General features: G+C 40.0%; 1 protein-coding gene across 1 annotated transcript in view; it reads right to left on the bottom strand.

Annotated features, from left to right (window-relative positions):
* LOC135504380 (neural cell adhesion molecule L1-like protein) overlaps nucleotides 1-21359 on the bottom strand; it is a 146663-nt gene extending 125304 nt beyond the window's left edge. Inside the window, exon 1 of the mRNA XM_064922929.1 lies at nucleotides 21156-21359. The gene's annotated coding sequence lies outside the window, so the exon portion shown is untranslated. The remainder of the gene's footprint in view (nucleotides 1-21155) is intronic.
* Between the last annotated feature and the right edge of the window lie 678 nt (nucleotides 21360-22037).

Raw genomic sequence — 22037 nt, 5'->3', positions numbered from 1 at the left:
GCACTAATAGCGTTTCAAACGTCACTCACTCTGAGCCTTCTAGTAGTTGTTCCCCTTGCTCTGCATGGGTAACGCTGCTTCGATGGGGCCTGAAAACTGTTGGCCTTCTTTAGAGTTGAGTATAGTTGAGTATCTGGAACATCAGCATTTGTGGGTTTGATTACAGGCTCAAAATGTCAAGAAACAAAGGACTTTCTTCGGAAACTCATCAGTCTATTCTTGTTCTGAGAAGAAAAAAGGCTACACCATATGAGAAATTGCCAAGCAACTGAAGATCTTGTACCACACTGTGTACTACTCCCTTCACAGAGCAGTGCAAACTGGCTCTAACCAGAATAGAAAGAGGAGTATGAGGCCCCGGTGCACAACTGAGCAAGAGGACAAATACATTAGAGTGTCTAGTTTGAGAAACAGACAACTCACAAGTCCTCAACTGGCAGCTTCATTAAATAGTACCCGCAAAACACCAGTTTCAATGTCAACAGTGATGTGGCTACTCCAGGATACTGGCCTTCCAGGCAAAGTTGCAAAGAAAAAGCCATATCTCAGACTGGCCAATAAAAATAAAAGATTAAGATGGGAAATGAATACAGACACTGGACAGAGGAACTCTGCCTAGAAGACCTCTTCACTATTGATGTTGGGACTGGTGTTTTGCGGGTACTATTTAATGAAGCTGCCAACATCAAAAACATGGTAAAAATGTCATTACTGACTATGAAAGAGGTGGGAATGTTGTTCCCTTGGCATATAATTGCTACATTTACTATCAATACAGCATGAATTTTTTTCTCCAGATTGTATTTTTTCGCAATGTGAATTTTGGGTCACGACTGAGACAACATGGTTCAATTTGGGTCCTGAGGCAAAACCAGTTGAGAACCACTGGTCTAGTGATTATTAGCGAGCTGGAGAGTCAAATCAAATCAAATTTTATTTGTCACATGCCCCGAAGACAATAGGTGAAATGCTTATTTTACAAGTCCTTAACCAACAATGCAGTTAAGAAAAACAAATACTACCCATCCCGCATGCGGGAGTGTAACGTAGCCTCAAACTAATTAGCATAACGCAGCGGACATAAATCTTCCTAGAAAATGTTCCTATTCATGAAAATCACAAATGAAATATATTGAGACACAGCTTAGCCTTTTGTTAATCACACTGTCAACTCAGATTTTTAAAATATGCTTTACAGCCAACGCTAGACAAGCATTTGTGTAAGTTTATCATGGCATAATGCTATGGCTAGGCTCTGCTAGCATCAGGCAACATTTTCACGAAAATAAGAAAAGCAATCAAATTAAATAATTTATCTTTGAAGAACTTTGGATGTTTTCACTCAGGAGACTCCCAGTTAGATAGCAAATGTTCCTTTTTTCCAAAAATATTATTTTTGTAGGCAAAATAGCTCCGTTTGTTATTCACGTTTGGCTGAGAAATCGACCGGAAAATGCAGTCACTACAATGCCGAACTTTTTCCAAATTAGCTCCATAATATCGACAGAAACATGGCAAACGATGTTTAGAATCAATCCTCAAGGTGTTTTCCACATATCTATTCAATAAAATATCCGTAGGGACAATTGGTTTCTCATAAGAAGCGATTGGAAAAATGGCTACTTGTGTACTTTACGCAAGATTTTCTGCCAGAGCCATCATGTGAACACTTGCAAAATGTGGTCCCTTACGACTATTCTTCAACATAAATGCGTAAAAATACGTCACAATGCTGTAGACACCTTGGGGAATACGTAGCAAACGTAAGCTCATTCGTAGCTCAGTCACAGCCATATAAGGAGTCATTGGCATCAGGCGGTTTTACAAAATGCGGCACTTCCTGATTGGAGTTTTATCTGGGTTTCACTTGTACATCAGTTCTGTTGCACTCACAGACAATATCTTTGCAGTTTTGGAAACGTCAGAGTGTTTCCCATCCAAAGCTTTCAATTATATGCATAGTCGAGCATCTTGTCGTGACAAAATATCCCATTTAAAACGGGAATGTTTTTTATCAAAAAATGAAAATACTGCCCCCTAGTTATAAAAGGTTAAGAAAGTATTTACTAAATAAACTGTAAAAAAAAATAAATAATAATAAATTAATTAAATTTGAATGTAGGTCCATTGATTGTGTACAGTGATTATTAGCGAGCTGGACAGTCAAGAAACCTTATGAATATAATGTACGTCCATTATAATTTCTACATTATTTTTTTGTTTTTGTTTTCTTAAACCAGCCGTAGGCCGGATTGGGCCTACGGGTCAGATGTTTGATACCCCTGTTCTACAACATCAAACATCCTGCTTTATTGTTTGTTTATAGAACACAAAATTGCTTTCACAGTTTGACATCTTGCCCAGTACAATATTTAAGTGATAATGCCAGAGAAACCGTGGTTTGGAGGATATATTGGCAAGTATGGTGTTAGGCCCGAGACTAAGTAGAGAGCCGGCAAAATAAATATTATTATCCCTTCTTGTGACAATTGTCTAAGAAATGCTCATTAAGATCTCTATCTGTGGGTCTAACCCCAAGAAGTTCTAGAAAATGATTAAAGACCTGGAGAATAAACCCTCCACCTCACAGCTGCCCATGTCCCTTAATGTTGATTATGTGGTTGTTACTGACAAGAAGCACAAGGCTGAGCTCTTTAATCACCACTTCATTAAGTCAGGATTCCTATTTGACTCAGCCATGCCTCCTTGTCTATCGAACATTTCCCCATCTCCCACCCCTTCTAATGCGACTATCCCCGATGCTTCTCCCTCTTTTTCCCCTGCCCCGCTACAAAGTTTTTCCCTGCCACTGTATTCAAGGTGCTAAAGGAGCTCCTTATTAAACATTACCCCAAAAACATCTGGGCCAGATGGTTTAGACCCTTTCTTCTTGAAGGTTGCTGCCCTATCATTGCCAAGCCAACCATTTTAACCAGTCTCTCCTTTCTGGGGAAGTTCCCATTGCTTGGAAGGCAGCCACAGCTGGTCCTTTATTTTAGGAGGGAGATCAAGCTGATCCAAACTGTTATATGCCTATTTCTATTTGCCCAGTTTATCAAAAGTGTTGGAAAAACTTGTCAATAATCAACTGACTGGCTTTTTTGATGTCTATAGTATTTTCTTGGGTATGCAATCTGGTTACCGCTCAGGTTATGGATGTGTCACTGCAACCTTAAATGTCCTCAATGATGTCACCATTTTCCTTGATTCTAAACAATATTGCGCGACTATTTGTATTGACTTCGCCAAAGCTTTTGATAAGGTAGACCATTCCATTCTTGTGGGTCGGCTAAGGAGTATTGGTGTCAAGGAGGATCTTTGGCCTTGTTTACTAACAAGCTCTCTCAAAGAGTGCAGTCACCAAGGGAGTACCCCAAGGCTCAATCCTATGCCCCACACTCTTCTCAATTTACACCAACAACATAGCTTAGGCAGTAGGAAGCTCTCTCATCCAATTATATACAGATGATATTCTTATACTCAGATGGCCCCTCCCCGGGTTTTGTGAAAAATGCTCTACAACAAAGCTTTCTTAGTATCCAACAAGCTTTCTCTACCATTAACCTTGTTCTGAACACCTCCAAAACAAAGGTCATGTGGTTTGGTAAGAAGAATGCCCCTCTTCCCACATAAGGTTTAGAGTTTGAGAGAGTCACCTCATACAAGTACTTGGGAGTATGGCGGTTCACTGTCCTTCTCTCAGCATATATCAAAGCTGCAGGCTACAATTAAATCTAGACTTGGTTTCCTCTATCGTAATCACTCCTCTTTCATCCCAGCTGCCAAACTAACTCTGATTCAGATGACCATCCTACCCATGCTAGATTACGGAGACATAATTTATAGATCGTGAGGTAAGGGTGGTCTCGAGCAGCTAGATGTTCTTTACCATTCGGCCATCAGATTTGCCACCAGTGCACCTTATAGGACACATCACTGCACTCTATACTCTGTAAACTGGTCATCTCTGTATACCCATCGCAAGACCCACTGGTTGATGCTTATTTATAAAACCCTCTTAGGCCTTACTCCCCCCTATCTGAGATACCTACTGCAGCCCTCATCCTCCACATACAACACCCGTTCTGCCAGTCACATTCTGTTAAAAGGCCCATAAAGCACACACATCCCTGGGTCGCTCCTCTTTCGGTTCGCTCCAGCTAGCGACAGGAACGAGCAGCAACAAACACTCAAACTGGACAGTTTTATCTCAATCTCTTCATTCAAAGACTCAATCATGGACACTCTTACTGACAGTTGTGGCTGCTTTGTGTGGTGTAGTGTTGTCTCTACCGTCTTGCCTTTTGTGCTGTTGTCTGTGCCCAATAATGTTTGTACGGTTTTGTGCTGCTACCATGTGTTGCTACCATGTCGTTGTTATGTTGCTACCATGCTATGTTGTCATGTGTTGCTGCCTTGCTATGTTTTTGTCTTAGGTCTCTCTTTATGTAATGCTGTCTCTCTTGTTGTGGTGTGCATTTTGTCCTATATTTACATTGTATTTATTTCCTAGGCCCCCATCCCCACAGAAGGCCTGTTGCCTTTTGGTAGGTCATCATTGTAAATAAGAAGGTTAACTGACTTGCCTAGTTAAATATAGGTTAAATAAAGAAATTAAAAAAATACAAGATTAAAGGCATTTATAGTGCATCTCTGGTGAAATTCAATAAAAGCTATGATTCAGGTAATTTGTGACATACTGTATGTGCACTGGGGTTTTGGGGTTCACACAACTAAAGATTAACGTCCATAACTTAGTCCCATCTCTCTATATAATGTACTATATAAACCAATTTGAACAAAATATAAATCTACTTTCTGTTCAAGCAAATTAGGGTTGAGTGCAAGGCATGGACCTGCTTCTGCTCATCCACAGCAGCCAACCTAGCAGCCTGGAAACATGTACGGACATGGCATCAATGTGTCATCCCCCTCTTTCTTCATTCTGCACTTATCGTGTTTTTCTACGTGTGTACGATATAAACGGTCTGTTAGTATATTTTTTTGTAACAAGACTATCTGGTTTTTCCTCAACGAACTCCAGTTACAACAAGAGAAAATTGGGCAGGGGGAGGGGACACAAGTGGAGATTTTGTTTACTCCGTGACTGTCGAGACACACTGTCAACAGGGAGTACAATTCTACCATGGAACGAGGAGACGAGGGATGGATGTCTATAAAAAGGGAGACCTAACAGTGAATGCACTGTTTAAAAGCAAGAGCTCAGCTGAATTAATTTAAGTGCATTTCAAGTGCAAGCAAACCATGTTACTCACTAGCGAGGAGGAATTCAGGCCATTGTCTATTGAGCGGGTGCCCGCGCCCCTTGAAAGGCAACAATGGTGTTTCAGAGGGGAGGAGTAGGTGGTTTGGACAGTAGAGGCGTGGGTGTCCTTGAACCCGGAACCTCCAGTTCCTCTCCCTCCCCAGGTGGTCTTGGTCCAGAGAGACTATGGTTGTCTCTATCTCTATTCAACTGGGTTCAGAGTTATTTGTGGTGCCTGTATAAGGTGCTTATTACACTACTAATCAGTGGATGGTTGGCGCGGTTAAGACCTTTGACCTGGCTCTCTAGGAGGTGACAGGTCTGCCAGGCAGGAGTCCAGAAACCATAGTGACAGGAATACAGCGGTCCAGGCCACTGGCCAGAGAGGTTGGCTGAGACATTCAAATTTAGAGAGAGTGTCACTGAATTCCAAGTCCAGTGTTGATACAGTCCCAAAATGTATGCATGTCAGCAGTAATATTCAAGATACAGGTGCATTATATGATGCAAAAGGCTTCATGACGTGGCATCCTACACTTTGCTTCTTGAAAACTGGATTGCTGAGAATCAGGCTGTCAAATAAAATACACCCACCTCCCAAACATAAAAAATATTTTCACATGACCTTACCCTTGCACACCCTCCCCCTCATAGAATTAACTCAAAATAATGTTTAAGGCCACAAATAACAATAACTGTAATGACCCAGTGTGGTTGACAAAGTCATCCGCAGAGAGGGAGGAGGGAAGGGAGGAGAAGAAGGAGGAGGGAAGGGAAGTTTATTTGTATAGACCATGATTTCCATTATGTCTGCTTCATTTACTTATAATGGGAAAGGGGGGATACCTAGTCAGTTGTACAACTGAATGTCTTCAACTGAAATGTGTCTTCCGCAATTAACACAACCCTTCTGAATCAGAGAGGTGCGGGGGTCTGCCTTAGATTGACATCCACGTCTTCAGCGCCCGTGGAACAGTGGTTTAAATGCCTTGCTCAGTGGCAGAACGACAGATTTTGACCTCATCAGCTCGGGGATTCCATCCAGTTTAGGCCTAGTTAAATGAGGACTGATATCAAATATTAACAAAATAAAGGCCTGTTTGGTGGAGTGCTGCCGTTCTCCCCCGATTGCTCAGTTGAGGAGGGCGGCCAGCTCTAGGAAGAGCCTTGGTGGTTCCAAACGTCTTCCATTTAAGAATGATGGAGGCCACGGTGTTCTTGGGGACCTTCAATGCTGCAGACATTTTTTGGTACCCGTCCCCAGATCTGTGCCACGACACAATCCAGTCTCGGAGCTTTACGGACAATTCCTTCAACCTCATGGGTTGGCTTTTGCTCTGACATGCACTGTCAACTGTGGGACCTTACACAGACAGTTGTGTGCCTTTCCAAATCATGTCCAATCAATTGGGTTTACCACAGGTGGAATCCAATCAAGTTCTATAAACATCTCAAAGATGATCAATGGAAAAAGGATTCTTTATCTTTTTTTTTGTTTATACATTTGTAAACATTTCAAAAACCTGTTTTCGCTTTGTCATTATGGGGTATTGTGTGTAGATTGAGGATTTTTTCCCCATCCATTTAAAAATAAGGCTGTAAGGTAACAAAATATGGAAAAGACAAGGGGTCTGAATACTTTCCAAATGCACTCTCTGGGAAAGCAATCATTTTTGCATTGGTCATGTTCTTGTTTTTCTCAAACATTAAGTCCTTTTGTGATGCCTGCTCACACCAAAAGTGAGAGATTTATTGTGACCTAGGCAAGTGCATAATCTCCATTTTCTGCACCTAATTCTACAAGCACGATAATGTCAAACACAATAGCAGAGGTGCATAAAGATTGTGGCCCCCATGCACTCAACACAAATTCCTTGTATTTTCCAAGAATCTAAACGCAACAAGCTAAAACATTATGAATTTACTGAGTTACAGTTCATATAATGAAATCAGTCAATTGAAATAAAATAAATATGATGGATTTCACATGACTGGGCAGGGTGTAGCCATGGGTGGGCCTGGGAGGGCAGAGGCTGACCCACTTGGAAGCCTGGCCCACCCACTGGGGAGCCAGAAACAGCCAATCAGAATTAGTTTTTCCTCACAAAGGGGCTTAATTACAGACAGAAATACTTCTCAGTTTTATCAGCTGTCCGGGTGGCTGTTCTCAGACGATCTCGCAGGTGAAGAAGCCGGATGAGCATGTCCTAGGCTGGTGTGGTTACACGTGGTCTTCTGTTTTGAGGGCGGGTTGACGTACTGCAAAATTCTCTAAATCTAAATCTAAGCTTATGGTAGAGAAATTATATTCAATTCTCTGGAAACAGCTCTGGTGGACATTCCTGCAGTCAGCATGCCAATTATACGCTCCCTCAACTTGAGACGTGTGGCATTGTGTTGTGTGACAACTGCACATTTTAGAGTGGCTTTTTATTATCCCCAGCACAAGGTGCACCTGTGTAATGATACTGTTTAATCATCTTCTTGATATGCCACACCTGTCAGGTGAATAGATTATCTTGGCAAAGGAGAAATGCAAACTAACAGATAAGTAAACAAATTTGTGCACAATTTGAGAGAAATAACCTTTTTGTGCATATGGAAAAATTCTGTGATCTTTTATTTCAGCTGATAAAACAACACTTTACATGTTCTGTTTATATTTTTGTTCAGTGTACATTGCTCTCCGTTACTCTTTTTTTGTATGGTCATTAGCTGTATGGTCATTTGCAGAGTATACAATATACACATTTTAGCTTCAAGACAGCGGCAATTTGAAAAACTGAAAAAGTAGATTGTGCTTATTTATTGGCACATGGAACCGTATAGCTCGCCGTAGTTTAAAAACTTAGTGGTGCTAAAACAATGTCATATCTGAATTCTGCCATCTTCATTGCACGTTCACATTTATTTGGAATCACATTTCTACAGGAATAAATACATGTCTGCAAACTAGTCCAGCAAGTATATCAGTTTATTCGGGATGTTTTTCAGTGGCAGGGACTGGGAGACTGAAACGGTTGGCATAATTTAAACCCAGACATTAGGCTCTGGGAAATCCCCCCCTGAAATAGTAGGGGTGAAGAAGCAAGGTTATTTGCAATCTAGATAGTTCCATTTTACGAGTAAATTGGATTATTCTGGCTTTTGGGTATTTAGACGCTATCCTTTCAGCAGAAAACATCTTAAGGCTTGACACAGCCTGCCCTGCAGATCGTTTCCACTGTAGTGTTGATTATCTTGGACTGGCACGAGGCTTTACCCCCCCTCCCCGTGCTACATTGATAAGTGGTTCAGGAATACCTCTCTGCCTGATAAAGCTCTTATAGAGCACTGTGCTGTTCCTAATGGCTAACAAAAAAGGATGTTAATACAGGCTGTGACATTGACAGCATATCACCATTTGCAGCTTTGTGTCACCATCACACCACATGTAAGCATTCTTTCAAGCATTTCTCCTGAAATGCATTTGACTCATGCAGTCCTAGTATAATGATTGGGGTATTGGAATGGCACATTATGGAATACCTCTGCCACATCTACAAAGTCAGGTATTGGCTAGGTTCTATACCCTTCCCAGCAGGGTTCAATTAGACAATTACAGTATGTGGGGAAGCTAAGGGGTAATTAGCTGTTCTAGCTATCTAGCAGGCTGGGTGGAAGGGTGGGGACAAAGATTGCATGGCATGTGGCTACAGAGTAGGGCTGGGCGATATGGCCTAAAAATCCTATCTACATTTTTTTTTACTTATGGGCGATTCATGATATATACAGTATCTCAATTTTAATGTTTTCTCTAAATAAGCTATGTTGAGCAATTAACAGTGAATACACTGCATTTCAAACAATCAGGAATAATCAAATTAATTCATGGTCACATTATATACTGTACACTGAACAAAAATATACTGAACAAAAATATAAATGCAACATGCAACAATTTCAAAGATTTTACTGATTTACAGTTCATCAGTCAATTGAAATCAATTCAATTCATTAACTTTGAATGGTATTTTCTTAATTAATATTATGGTGTTTCTATTCCAAGAAAAACCAAAAACCCTCTGGGTTTCCGTTAGGATAGAATGGAAAAGTTGGAGCTGTACAATGTGACGGTCGGGAGTACAGTACTGTGCTATTTAGCTAAATAATCCCCGTGTCGTGAGGGCAGGGCACGTGGGAGACCGGGGTTCAATTCCCCGACGGGGAGGAAGGAGTGGGCGGTCCTTGTAAATAAGAATTTGTTCTTAACTGACTTGCCTAACTAAATAATGGTTACACTAAGAGCATAATATTTTTACACCATCATTTTCTAATTCTAGTCTAACCAATACCCAAAGGGAGATTCAGTGAACATAAAAATCTCATTGATTTATCAAGACCAGTCCCCATGGTTGTCTCAGGGCAGCGCGAAACGGTGCTGAAGTAGTTGTAGGCTATTGCTTCAAATCCTATTGCTTCTAACTTCAAAATGCCCTTAAAATTATTAAGACCTACACCACTTTTAACAGCACATTACTCAACACTAGTGAGACTCATGTCACCTACGGTAGGCCTACAGTATATCAAAAAATATGAAGTGACAATTACATATGGAGGATTGGAGGATATTTCTGTAATTCAGTGATATTTATTCCCATAATAATTTATTATGGATCTGTGGTCAGAGGTCATAAATTCCTGAGAAGACCCTGCCACATGGCCACATAGTAGAGAGAGGGTAAACTTTCACAGAGGACAAAGGAAATCCTTCCACCTCACAGAACTTGAGGTACGAACAAATTTCATGTTCCGAAGAAAGTGTAAAAGATCGGTGAAGAATCCAGCTACGACTGGTCCGTTTGTCACAACTTGGGAAGCTCATGGGAGACGGTGTGGCCACATTACCATAACGCTGTTTATATTATAGCCCCAGATATAAGGTTTACATCTAATTGTTGTATAAGATGAATGAGTGAGTATGATACTGTTTACACAATATGATTTTGGACTGTTTAATGAAGGAAAACTCAAAAAGGGAATTGGATTTGAACTAAATCAGAGGACCGCCCCTGAGCCCAGTTAGGGTCAGACATCCTGGGACAGACCTTTTCTGCCATTCCGAATAAAACCCAACTTTGAGAAATTATCACCAGACCGAGCTTACCTCAATTACGAGATGGCTAAAGGTTGCAGAATCTTTTAACCATACCACGTAGTTAAACTCTTAGACTATCGATACCGACCGAATAAGAGCAAGTCTTTGATACTAATTACTAGTCTGCAGCTAGGAATTCGGTATCATAGAATGCGAAGAACGACAACCCCCGAAACACCCATTCTATAACGAATGTCACTTTGAACTATCCCCTCTAACCAAGACAGAGAGAGAGAGGGAGAGAGAGAGACGGGCAATTCTACGAAAGACACAAACTTTTCATCAGCGATCAAGACGACACACTGAGCGTAAATATATATATTGATTGCAATTGATGACGTAAAGGATTTTAAATGAGACTTTTTGTTTAACGCCCACTGCATTTTCCTATCATTACATTTACCTTGTTTGTTTGTTTGTTTACAGAATTAGTAATAAATAAAATTTCATTGATGTATGGATGACACAGTGAAAACTGGGTTCGTGCAGATAACCAACTATTTAATTGATCAGATAGAAAATATCTGATAAAATAAGTTATTTTAGGAAATGATAACTGTGTAATCTGAATATTTTTCTTTGGTGCCCCGACTTCCTAGTTAATTAGTTACATGATTAATCAGTTGATCGCACAGTAACTAATTATAGAGAATCTTTGATAAAAACGATCAATCTTCAGTTAATGATGGTAAAGACACGACATAAGTAATACTGAAGTCGAGCACAATTATCAGTTTCTATTTAGGTTTATGTCGCCCATCATTGTTATAGACCCAGTAGGACCCAAAAGCAAAATCAGTGATCTAACTCCCCCTTCTGCTGGTCTGAAGCAATGAAGTGGTGACGCAGGGTACCGTACTAAACCACAAATGACCTCTAAATCCCATGGCATAAGCTCACAATTTTTAGAGGAAGAACCACTGTACCTCATGAAGCCAGTTGAGAGAATGCCAAGAGTGTGCAAAGCTGTCATCAAGACAAAGGTGGCCACTTTGAAGAATCTAAAATAGAAAATATATTTGGTTAGTTTAACACTATTTTGGTTACTACATGATTCCATATGTGTTATTTCATAGTTTGAGGTCTTCACTATTATTCAACAATGTGGAAAATAGTCAAAAATAAAGAAAAACCCTGGAATAAGTAGGTGTCCAAATTTTTGACTGGTACTGTATACTTTCAACTCGCGCAAAGTGGGAGATGCTGTCAAGGAACACTGCCATGTTTAATCATCGGACCCAGCTTAGCCAGCTGGATTTAAGAATCCACCACTTATTGTATATAGGAGAGGTCGCAATTTCTGCAATAAATTGGTCCACGCCAACTGCCAGCTACAAAATAAAATCAGCCAGGCTCTTTCTTTTACACCCTCTCCCAAATGGTAGCCATGGATGCAGAGGTTGCACACAGTGCAACAATATGATGAAGTGTGAATATTTCGGCAACCCACATACAGGAAAACGGTTCCAAATAAATTACATTATTACGTGCTCCACCACCCATGTTATCTAAATTATTAAAATGTCCATGTGGGCTGTGTTATGTAGGTAAAACCTCTCGTTCTCGCAAACAGAAATGAATTAACATAAATGTTCAATCAGTAGAAATGACAGGGATTATCCAGTCGCAGTACATTTTAATGACCATTTTTACCTTTAGATTTTGTGGCACAGAGAAATTTAAGATATCAGACAGGGGAGGTGATTTAAATAATACTCTGAGCAAAAGAGAATGTTTTGGGATTTTCACCCTCCAGACATTATTTCCTCAAGGTCTTAATAATGAAATGTATGTTATGTTGTAAATGTGAAAATTAATTAATGCCACCATTTCAGATTACTCTTGACGTTTTTCTTGCACTGTACCCAATGATTTATGAAAACTTGCTTGGTTGGTCGATGTCCTCATTGTGGTTTTACAGACGTGTTTAATATGTTTTATGTACACACTTTATTACAATATTTATGAAATGCATTGTTATATTTGGTAACATTTATTTCCCTAGACTCCAACCTCATTTGATGCATGGAACGGATGTGGGTGGAGCTATGTCTGCAACTTTTTTTCTTTTACTCACAAAAGCTCTGACGAAGGCCTTGAGGCCGATACTTAATGCTTATTAAAGAGCAGTGATACTATCAAGAGCAGTGTGTGGGTTTCTTATTTTATCTTATCTTATTCAACTGTCACCATGCATCTGCAACAAAGATATCTCAGCTGTGCGAGTGCCTTTTGACTAATAAATATGTTGAAATGGAACCAAATTATCGGTTCCTGTCTCAGTACTTTTAAATAGGTTATATGGTCTACTACAGTATAGGTTGAATGTGATAGTCTGCCTATAACGAGCCTGAGTAGGCCTATAACTCCAAATTGGAAATGGTTAATGCAATGCATTTCTGTTGAATATGGAAAACCCTACCCGCACTCAGCCCTGCCCCACCTACTCAGCCAATCAGGAGCCGCTAGTGTGTTGTGGCCATTTCATGCTGCATACTAAACAGTACATGCTAAATAGTATGCAACGATGAGTAAATGGTATGCAGTTTAAGTCATAGTGCACTAGTACTGTATGGGTATTTGGACACAGCTAATGTGTTCTTTCTCATGACAGTAATGACAAATAACTGGTTCTTCGTTTCCACCTTTCTGACTAATATTTTTCGGGCACTGGGGGAAAAGGCTGAACTTCTCTAGATTGATTTTGTGTAGGGATCACTACTGTATACTTTGTTTATGAAGGTAGTTTAAAGCGTCAACACAAACTCATCTGCAAGGACTGCATGTTTCTCGAGAGTAAGATCCTCTTTGGTACATCGGTCTAGTACTTCCCAAGTGGGCTTTTCTTCAAATACTTTCATTCGAAGTCCACAGGTGTTTCTCAAAAAGCATACTACCATGCCCTGAGCACGCAAATTGGATCACAGAGGTTCGGAGTATGAGTCTAAATCAAAGTATGCAAAACGGAGCATGGAGGGCACTTTTCAAATGCGTACACCATTTGTACATATTTTGAAGCATGCGACGATGAAAGCTTCAATGGAAAGTATGCACAGAATATGACTCACACGTAAAAATAATTATGCAACATTTCTTGAAATCAATGGCAGCCACTATTTGAGCTGAAGCTAGAGAAAATAAAAAACACCAACTTCGGAATGAAATGTTAACCATTCACATCTCATATGTTGCCTGACTACAATATTTGATCATGATACATGCTGTGTTAATTTTGGCATGTTTACCTGCTTATAATACCCACTAGTCTGAGTAGATTGCAAGCTCAAGTCAATAGGGCTACTACTGTTAGCTAGCCGGATAGCCATGAAGAATAGTTAACTAGCTACCCACAAAGAATTGTCGCATAACACTTGTTTTAGGTCATTTTTGCCTGTTAAACTGTCTGGTTAGCTAGATTATTAGATTCACATATAGCTAGCTGATAGTTATGAAATAAAACATCTGCTTTGTGTATATCATATCTATTGCCATTATCCTGGCTGGAAGAATGTTCAGTGAATGAGTAAGTTCATAGTAAGTCAATAGGGCTAACTGGCTAGCTATCCATGAAGAATGGGTAGCTAGCTACCCACGAAAACGTTACATCTACCTTAAATACCATTAGTTGTAGGTCATTTTTGCCTGTTTAACTAGCTGGCTAGCTAGATTATAACGATTCACATATACAGTGGCTTGCCAAAGTATTCACCCCCCTTGACATTTTTCTATTTTCTTGCCTTACAACCTGGAATTAAAACCGATTTGGGGGGTTTTGTATGATTTGTATCATTTACACAACATGCCTACAACTTTTAAGATGCAAAATATTTTTGGGGTGTGAACCTTGAGGGTGCATAACTATTCACCACCAAGTCAATACTTTGCAGCAATTACAGCTGCAACTCTATTGGGGTATGTCTCTATAAGCTTGGCACATCTAGCCACTGGGATTTTTGCCCATTCTTTAAGGCAAAACTGCTCCAGCTCCATCAAGTTGGATGGGTTTCACTGGTGTAAAGCAATCTTTAACCCTTTCACACGTACCATCACACGGGTGTGATCGTTCTACAGTGGTCCCTGAAGTGTACGAACACACCCCGTGTGATTAGAACACTCATTTAGAATGCTCGTTTAGAACGGCCAGTTTCAAATGACGCAACAATCAGCGTTTGAGCTGGCCACTTTTTTTCAGAAACTATTTACACAAACACAGTCCTTACAAAGTTATGTCCAGAATGTGAGCAGTTTATTTTTGGATGCAATGTTCAGATATTCACAGAAGTATATATAGCATAACACAATCATCCTAACCGGAAAAATGTAGGCTACATTTGTCCTAGCGCTAACTGAGGAAAGATTGACCCAACACAAGCAGTCATATTTTCTAACTCTGGGCTGACAAACTACAATATGAATTAGCTAATAGCAATTACTATGTTTAATTAATCACATCACGGGTGAGCTCACCATTAAGCGAAATAACTAGGTAAAACACTGTATAGAAATCGAAAGTAAACCGACGATTAGTTTCAGCGTGCCGCCACGCATTTTTTCCTCACAGAAACCGAAGATAATAAGAGAAGAGGAGATGAGTTTGGTCTGTTTACAGTATGCATGTTGAAGGGGTGTGTCATCTACCGTCGTTCACATCCCACCATTAATTTCCGGAAGTCCTCAAAATAATTTGTGAACTCTTACTCACCTCATTGTTATAACATCTTCGGTCAAACAGACGCAAAACCCAGAATGCATTGTATGTCAACAAACATGGCTACACAGCTGGAATTAGCTTAGCTCATCATAATCAGTACAACTTTCAAAAAAGCATTTTACACACATAATATGTGCCCATTACAATCTGTGCAAGAATCAGAATGCATGATTTGTCACCTAGAATTGAAAACGTGAATAAAACAGTAAATACACAAATAATTGCCACAAAACATTTTCTGATAGTGATTTATTGATACAAGTGGCCGTGCCAGCAGTCAACCACGTTTTTTAAAATTCTGACAATGAGTCTGAGTATAAAAGTCAGGAATCAGATTCTGACAGTGACAGTGAGGAGCTGCCCCCCAATCTTATAGCCATTGAGAACCCTGAATTTGAATCTCCCTTGTCCACTGACGAAGTGGCATGTCCCTTTGAAGATGCTGGTGGTGATCAGTCAGTCAGCTCCAAAGATGTCCAGCTCCAGTTATGATATCGGCAAATAATGTTTGTGGTTTCTGAAAGTACAGAATAAAGAGGAATTATTCATTAGAATACAATATAAGGATATAGCAAAAAAACAATACTACAAAGAAGTAACATAATAAACACTGCTATAATAAAAATAGTTTATTGCATTGACAAAATCACAGATTTGAGTTATAACAGTAAGGAACTAACTTTTGAGCTCCACAAGGGGGCAAAGCAGGGCAGAACAGAGCTATGCTGAATAGACCAAATAAACAAACCATTGCCATATTTTTTATTTATTTAACTAGGCAAAGTCATTTAAGAAAAAATTATTATTTACAATGATGGCCTACACCGGCCAAACTCAGACAACGCTGGGCCAATTGTGCGCTGCACTATGGGACTCCCAATCACAGCCAGTTGTGGATTTGAACCAGGGTGTCTGTAGTGATGCCTAGCACTGAGATGCAGTGCCATAGACCGCTGTGCCACTTGGGAGTCATAAGGCCAGGGTAGCTTCAAAATACAACACAAGCTAATAGTTCTCTGACGCAACTAGCATTGTATTACAGAGCTAATAGAATGTATCTACGTAAGCACGATTGAGTACAACACCATAAAGGTTATAAAATGTGTAACGTTACCTCACGTGTCCACGGTTATAAGGAATATATTATGATCCATACATACAGTAAGCTACAGCAGAAATGGCATATGGAAACTAATATAATGTAATAAGGCACTTACTTTGATAGAAATGCAGCCTGGATTTGAACCAGGGAGTCTGTAGTTGAACCAGGGAGTCTGTAGTGACGCCTCGAACACGGATGTGCTATGCCTTTGACCGCTGCACCACTTGGGAGTCATAAGGCCATGTAGCTTCAAAATACAACACAAGATAATACTTCTGACGGAATTATCATTGTTTTACAGAGCTAACAGAAGAATGTAGCTACATAAGCACGATTGACTATAACACCATAAAGGTTATAAAATTAGTAACGTTACCTCACGTGTCCACGGTTATAAAGAAAATACACAAATATATTATGATCCATACATACAGTACGCTACAATAGAAATGTGGAATGGAAAATGGAGAATGTGAACACGTGCGCAGATCCTGTCCTGATGGGAGATGAGCAAATGTCTGCAGATGTGAACTGCACAAACAATTGGGAAGTGCTTGGGGAATTTTGTCCGTGTCAGAAATGTCTCAAAAATGGAATTGGCCGCAAAAGTAAAAATTACTATTTTTATGTGAATGAATGAGGAGGCGGAACACACCTAAATTCAAACTGTTTTTAGAATAAAAACGTGTTAGAAAATCATTTGAAATTGAAGTTGAAACAGCCTATAAATATAAACAGGCTGCGTGCTTTAGTTTGAGGGCAGCGCGGATAAAATGTACTGTTACGTATCAATCACATTCTGGAATGGAGAGAACATTCTAACATCACGTGCATAAAAAAACTCACAATGGGGCGACCATTATAAATAGTTGGAACTCACGCATGAAAGGGTTAAATCATACCACATATTCTCAATTGGATTGAGGTCTGGGCTTTGACTAGGCCATTTCAAGACATTTAAATGTTTCCCCTTAAACCACTCGAGTGTTGCTTTAGCAGTATGCTTTGGGTCATTGTCCTGCTGGAAGGTGAACCTCCGTCCCAGTCTCAAATCTCTGGAAGACTGAAACAGGTTTCCCTCAAGAATGTCCCTGTATTTAGCACCATCCATCATTCCTTAAATTCTGACCAGTTTCCCATTCCCTGCCGATGAAAAACATCCCCACAGCATGATGCTGCCACCACCATGCTTCACTGTGGGGATGTTGTTCTCAGGGTGATGAAAGGTGTTGGGTTTGTTCCAGACATAGTGTTTTCCTTGATGGCCAAAAAGCTCAATTTTTGTCTCATCTGACTATAGTACCCCTTCTTCCATATGTTTGGGGAGTCTCCCACATGCCTTTTGGCAAACACCAAACGTGTTCTTTTTTTCCTTTAAGCATTGGCTTTTTTTCTGGCAACTCTTCCATAAAGCCCAGCTCTTTGGAGTGTACAGCTTGAAGTGGTCCTATGGACAGATACTCCAATCTCCGCTGTGGAGCGTTGCAGCGCCTTCAGGGTTATCTTTGGTCTCTTTGCTGCCTCTCTGATTAATGCCCTCCTTGCCTGTTCTGTGAGTTTTGGTGGGCGGCTCTCTTGGCAGGTTTGTTGTGGTGCTATATTCTTTCAATTTGTTTAATAATGGATTTATTGCTGCTCCGTAGGATGTTCAAAGTTTCTGATATTTTTTTCTAACCCAACCCTGATCTGTACTTCGCAACTTTGTCCTTGACCTGTTTGGAGAGCTCCTTGGTCTTCATGGTGCCGCTTGCTTGGTGGTGCTGCTTGCTTAGTGGTATTGCAGACTCTGGGACCTTTCAGAACAGGTGTGTATATACACTGAGATCATGTGACAGAGCATGTGATACTTAAATAAAGTCCACTTGTGTGCAATCTAACTAATTATGTGACTCCTGAAGGTAATTGGTTGCACCAGATCTTATTTAGGGGCTTCATAGCAAAGGGGGTGAATACATATGCACGCACCACTTTTCCTTTTTTTATTTTTTTGAAACAAGTCATTTTTTTTCATTTCACTTCACCAATTTGGACTATTTTGTCCATTACATGAAATGCAGATAAAAATCCATTTAAATTACAGGTTGTAATGCAACAAAATAGGAAAAACGCCAAGGGGGATGAATAGTTTTGCAATGCATTGTAGCTAGCTGATAATTATGAAGTAAAAGTTTGCTTTGTGTATATCTCGTTTCGGTTCAGTGAATGGGGAGGTGCAGTGTGACATAATACAGCAGGGGGAGCGTGAGTGCTTCTCAAATGTAATGTTTTATGTGTTCTCCACACTCTCGTTCTCACAAGAATGTACTCAAGAAAACATCCTTGGGGAAAGCACTTGGAGCATGGTTGTAGGCATATTGAGAACCACCCCATGATTTTTTTGTTAGTGTTTATGCAACCTTCCCTTGTTTCAGAGTGATTTGAGCGACAACAACAAACCTGGGACACAAGCCCCCATTTTGTTACATTCCCCAATAAGAAACCAAAAAAACTTTGCTCCAAAGAAAAAGGTAACTAACAAATGAGCCACTGACAACCGAAATGAAACAGGTGGGGTTTTAAAATGGGTTCTGAAAGGCATCCATGGAGGGCCTACTGAGTGCTCACCAAGAAACTCCAGTTGGGTCTTAAAAAAGATGCCCATCATGGACACTAACTGGATTTCTCTGATATCAGACCAACTAAAAGAAGAAGAAAAAAACACACCAACTTAGCTCGTGAAACCAAAATTGGGGAAAACAAATAAGGTAAAGGCTCTGTTAAACAACCTTAAACAGAGGTGTCGCTCTTCCAACATCTCTTTTTCCAACTGAAGCAATGGGCCAGTAGCCCCTACATATCAGCTGTGCTAGCACAGGTGCAACACATCCTGACCAACAAGGATGATTCCAATCAGTATGCCACATCCAAAGAGAAACAACTGCAAAAAATGCAATCAAGAGAAAAAACTAAGTCTGTAACAGTGTTTGTGTGCAGATTTATGTGTTTGCTGTGAATGAATGACAATGAAAGGAACTGCGAGAGCATACCAACGTGTGAACTATGATAGAAGTTTGCAAGACAGGACTGGATGAAAATTAATTCCTATGTAGCAGTTTGGTGTGCTGTGCTGTAAATGTATTAATTGAACGCTGGCTCCAACATCACAGCACAGCGGGGAGTTTGAGTATCCCTGGATTCCCCAATTACCCAATAGCAGTCAAGTTGGGTCACAATGAAAGAGGCTCAAACCATTTCCCTGTATAAAGCTGCAGTGGACTGAATAGCCAAGCTTCAGAGGACCGACCATTGCCAATGCCCTGGGAAACCTCCTCTTATTCTCCTTCAGTTGAAGGAGATATAGAGAGAAAACACAGCTTGAACACAAACCAGTGAGGGTTCCTCAGAGGAGGACCATCCTACTCAGTGAATTTCATGAAAATAAAAATATAGTAACACATTAAAAAAAGTTATACTTTTTAGATTAAACTATACTAAATATATTCACGTCATCAAATAACTGATTTAAAACACACTGTTTTGTAATGAAGGTCTACAGTAGCCTCAACAGCACTCTCTGGGGTAGCACCATTGTGTAGACGGAGGACAGCTTTTTTTCCGTCCTCCTCTGGGTACATTGGCTTCAATACAAAAACCTAGGAGGCTCATGGTTCTCACCCCCTTCCATAGACTTACACAGTAATTATGACAACTTCCGGAGGATGTCCTCCAACCTAAATAAAATGTGGTGAGTCGTTGACAAAGAGAGAACGACAATAGTTGAACAGTTTTTAACAAATGAAGGAATGCTATTTACGTTACCTAACTTGCTATTGCTATCCAACACTGGAACTCTTCCAAGTCAAGGTATGCTTTTGGTTTTATACATTTATTTCAACCCGGGGCCCGCCGGTGTAACTGCTAAACTGCTTGCTGTACACTGTACTGCACGATTGTAGCGGGATTACTAACGCGTTAGTTCTAGTAGCTATGTTGACTATGACGTTAGCTAATATGATGACATTGACAATTATATAGGCTGTGTGTAGCGGTTAGTGGTTATGTGGTATGAAGTTTTTTTCGCCTTGTCACAGACTGCTTCTGTGTTGTGCACTGAAGTCCACAAGTGAAGGGTAACAGGTGAGAGGAGGAGGGGGCATAGATGCGAGAAGGAATTATTAAACAATGAGCAAAGTAATAGCGCTGTTTGTATCAGCCTACTATGAAAGTGAACTGTGTGTGCGTGGGTGATCAGGGGTGTAAGCAAACAGAATGAAACAGAGATAAACCTACCTGAATTTGTCCAATAGAAACTCTTGTTTGCAACTGTTTGAATTAATGATTACACCCTAGACTAGCTAGATGCAGGCAAGAGTGTGCAAGGTGGTATTTAATTTTGAGTATCATGTAGTGGCCTAAACCTATTGATGTTACATTGAGCTGGATGAATGGAATATCATCCAACAAAACTGGTCATTTAAACACATAGTCCTATGAAGAGGGACAACAGAGAAAAAGCAGAAGAAGCCTTTGGTGGAGAACTTGCGCAAGAACCAAGTTAACTCAGATTTATGTGACACATTACATGTAAAAACCTGCCCAGAAAAAAACAAACATAAAAGTCAACCGACAACAGCTGTAGATCACGATGGTTTCATTCTCTGAATAAAGTCACTCGTGAGGACAGGCATGGGCAAAAGGAACTGTGCATTTTCCATGACAAATTTACACGTATCGTTATAATGCACGATCAACAGCAATATGGGTGTTGTTCGAACATATTCATGCTACAAAAATAATACATCATCCGAACAGTTCTGTGAATGTGAAACTCGCATACAACACTTTCAGTCTGTGCGAAAAATCATATGCAGTATGATGACCGCCTTATACGTATTATCTAGACTTTAAAAGGATCACACTGACACTTCAATATAGACCATGCATGTTAAATAATACTTACCTTAGTAGTAAAAAGTAAATCCAACGTAAATGATGATTTGCATGTGGTGCTTCAATCAACTTTGGATGATAGCGAGCTCGCGCTCCCCCAGAGTTTAGCCCCATAAATCACTTTGCCGGTTGTCAAGAGAATGACCCAAACGTTTGCATAATTTATACATCGGAAACAAATGAATACAACTCCTTGTCATGCAAACTGTAGAGAAAAACTGCGATAATTGCGTTCAGCTTTTGGTTAGACAGATCGATATACAGCACCATCACAGGTACCGTTGGTACCCACGTGATTAAATAATATACTGGTAAATATAAACTAATATTTAATGTATAGGCAGCTGGCAATATATTTCCCCCACCACTGTGCAATGTGCCTGCGCACGGGGTGTTGAAAGCAATTTAGAAGCTTTCATTCAAATCCCAAAATCACATTGATCTGTCAAATTCGTTACTTGATTTCTGCCAAATTTAATATAATAAGTTAAATGAACCAAAACCCTATTTTTATCATACCAATCAAAAAAAGCACTTCAGTGTGATGAGTAACCTTGTCCTTGCCTGAGATGTAAAACATTTTGCTTGCTTCCAAAGCTAGTGCCCAGGCTTTAGTTCAACATGCTAATACAGTCTTGTGGTGTGCTGGAGATCAGGTTCAAACCCTGGATGGTCACACATGGCATACTGCATATTCAATAAAATAGATCTAAACTTCATTATAAATTCCAATTCCATGTGTTATTGGTGATTATAGAGGACAATCATTGTTCAGTCAGGCATGCTATTGCCCTCTCCACATATCTAAAGACATTTCACATACTGGCTGGACATTTATTTTCTTCATCTAATCTCAACGAATACTGCAGTAACTTCAATTCACAGAGAATAA

This window comes from Oncorhynchus masou, chromosome 18 (assembly GCF_036934945.1).
Source record: "Oncorhynchus masou masou isolate Uvic2021 chromosome 18, UVic_Omas_1.1, whole genome shotgun sequence".
In the NCBI taxonomy this organism is placed as follows: Eukaryota; Metazoa; Chordata; class Actinopteri; order Salmoniformes; family Salmonidae; genus Oncorhynchus; species Oncorhynchus masou.
The sequence above is the reverse complement of the archived record's forward strand: the minus strand, read 5'-3'. Positions and strand labels throughout refer to the sequence as shown.